Source organism: Teleopsis dalmanni, chromosome 2 (assembly GCF_002237135.1).
Source record: "Teleopsis dalmanni isolate 2A chromosome 2, ASM223713v2, whole genome shotgun sequence".
Classification (NCBI taxonomy): domain Eukaryota; kingdom Metazoa; phylum Arthropoda; class Insecta; order Diptera; family Diopsidae; genus Teleopsis; species Teleopsis dalmanni.
This window is the reverse complement of record NC_051847.1, coordinates 199,455,154-199,457,952: the sequence shown is the minus strand read 5'-3', so window position 1 is coordinate 199,457,952 and position 2,799 is coordinate 199,455,154.

The following is a 2,799-nucleotide window of genomic DNA, read 5'->3' as shown; positions in this document are numbered from 1 at the left end:
TCCTTATGTTTATTACAGTCTATTTTATTTCGTGAGGCTATTAAACAGTAACAAAATACATATTAAAAAAAAAGCTTAAAACGGTGATATAGTGGATTTTATTGTCGTCATTTTCTTTCTTTATTGACATACACTTTATATATAGATATGACAAGGGTTTTGGTAAGCGCAATAATAATCTGAATTCACATGGACCTCAAACATACGTTTTCAGAATAATATTAATGGAAAGAGAAGAGTTTGTATTTAATTTAATTAACAAAGATATGTACTTTTAAAAAATATTCTTTAGAATCCTGCTAACAGTTGTAATATATATGTTTATATCACATTGTTATTTGTAAATCATTTATGAGAGGTCTGTGACTTGAGCACCAAAATTCCCATATGCGATATTAAGCTCTTGTCGATTTTAAATACCAGATATTGATTTTTAGTTCTTCTATATTTTGTTATCGTGATGTCTAAGTAACAAAACTTTACAAAACCCTAATTGCTAAGAGTTGATTCATTATATAGTATACTAAAATGGTGTGAGATTGTTTTACTTTATTTGCGATTGAGACAGACTTCATCGTAATTTTGAATGATAAAATTTTTATCATACGAAAGTTTCAGATCTTATCAGATATACAGACGGTCGATTTTTGTGGTAGTTTTGTGTGGTTATAGTTTACATAAATCTTGTTTTATTTCCATTCACACTGAGACCAACTGCATTAGTGTTTTCATAATGGGATAAATCTTGGGTTTTAATGCTTTCGAATACGTAAGTCAGTGGTTCCTAACCGGTGGTCCGCAAGATGATTAAAAATGGTCCGTGAACCAAATTTAACAGTTATGGATACATAGTTTGTAGTTTGTCCACTGAGACCACACTTATTAAAAAATAAGCAACAAACATGTTCAAGTAATTATATATCTATTTTACAGTCAATATAATGTACCTATGAACTTATACAATTCATTGTATACTATATCAGAGTTGCATAAAGCATATTAAAATAATCATATAGTTTATTATTCTTAAACTTTGTGGTCCTTACTAAAAACAGGCATACCAAAGTGGTCCTTGGTCAAAGAAAGGTTGTGAATCACTGATTTAAGCCATAAAGTCTATATTAACCGCTGAGTTTAAGTCGAAAAATTTCCGAATTTCTGAATACTATGGTATTAGTATGATAGTTTTCATAAAGGTTGATTATGTATAAAAGTTTAAAAAACTATAGTAATATCAATGTTGACTTTTTTTTCCTTCCAAAAGGTTAAATTTGCTGTTAAAATCAAATAAATTGGTTTGCGTGTCTGACAAGATCTAAAACTTTGTGACGACAAAATTTTTATTAACTGAACTACCATCTAGTCTGACTCAACCTGCAATCACATAAAATCTATCTCACATCATTTTAATATGTAATATGTCGAATATGAAGACAGACAAATAGACAGACAGACGGACGAAGGCGAAGTACTCATATTACAAATTAAATAAATAAAAATGCATTAAAAGTCACAAAACACAACAGAGACGAAACTCAAATAAAATTAATGAAATTTTGAAATGACAAATTTAGGATTGTTGAATGTTTAAGTGGCATGTCTTACCAGTACATAGGGATTAATGTACTTGAAGTATTACCAAAGCACATGTGTACAAACAATATTTCAAAAAATTATCTAAAGAAAAAAAGTATTTGATATTAATTATATTTAGAGTTGGCAGAAGAATATTTAGCTCTTTAAATATATTTCTATAAAATGTTCAAAAAAATTACTTTTCGTATGAAAATATTATGAATTATGTATGGAAAATATGTTGTCAAATCTGTTATTTACTTACTTACTGCAGTCCTTCACTACTAAGTGGAGCATAGGGTCCCGTCAAATCTGTTATAATAAATATCAATTAAAATGTACTTAATTATCTTTCAATTGCTATAAAAATATTTTATACATTCCCTTCTTGTTGTTCTGCTAATCCTGATCAATTCTTATAAGTATGTACTACAGTGTATACATATTTACAGATTGTGTGTATTGACTACAGTGCACTGACATCCGCTGCTCGTTAATGTCATAATATCACCCCTAAACCCAAAACCATAGCTCATAACTCCATCTTCGTATAAATGGAGTTGTTGAAAATAGTCGGAAAATACCTGTGAGAAAAATGCTTCCAACTCCACTGTTCGCAGCTAATTTTGCTGGTGACACTCATTCTGCTTTCTCACGACATTCAATCGCACATGATAATTAACTCCTTTCCACTGCATGCGCGCCGGATATGCCTTGTTTGTCTGCAGTGTCAAATGAAAATTTATCATTAAAAAATATTAACATGAAAATAGAAGTGAAGCAAAAAAAAAAAAAATACAGTAAAATGAAACTAAGAAGTGAAGAAACTGCCTGCCATACTGACGTTTCAATCAGCGTTCAAGTCAAGCACAACGTCAAACATGATTTTCATTTAATTTTATTAGATTTTTTACGATTTCATTGTAAGCCAAAACAAACAACACAAACCCATAATTGCCATAGATTTCGGAAAGACTCTACTTTAGACGGCACTGTTGTGTATGTGATTTAATTCGATTCGTATTTTTATTTGATTAAAAACTTTTCAACAACTTGCGAGTGCAACTGCATCAGTTCCACCCTTTTTCCTTTCATGGAATTTTAACGTTAAGAAAACATTTGCGGAATTAAAAAATGCTTCAGCGCTTTTAGTACGGATTTCTTTTCTTTGGTAAATTACAAATATTTTTTATATTATTTATACACTTTTTTTTTGTTGCATTT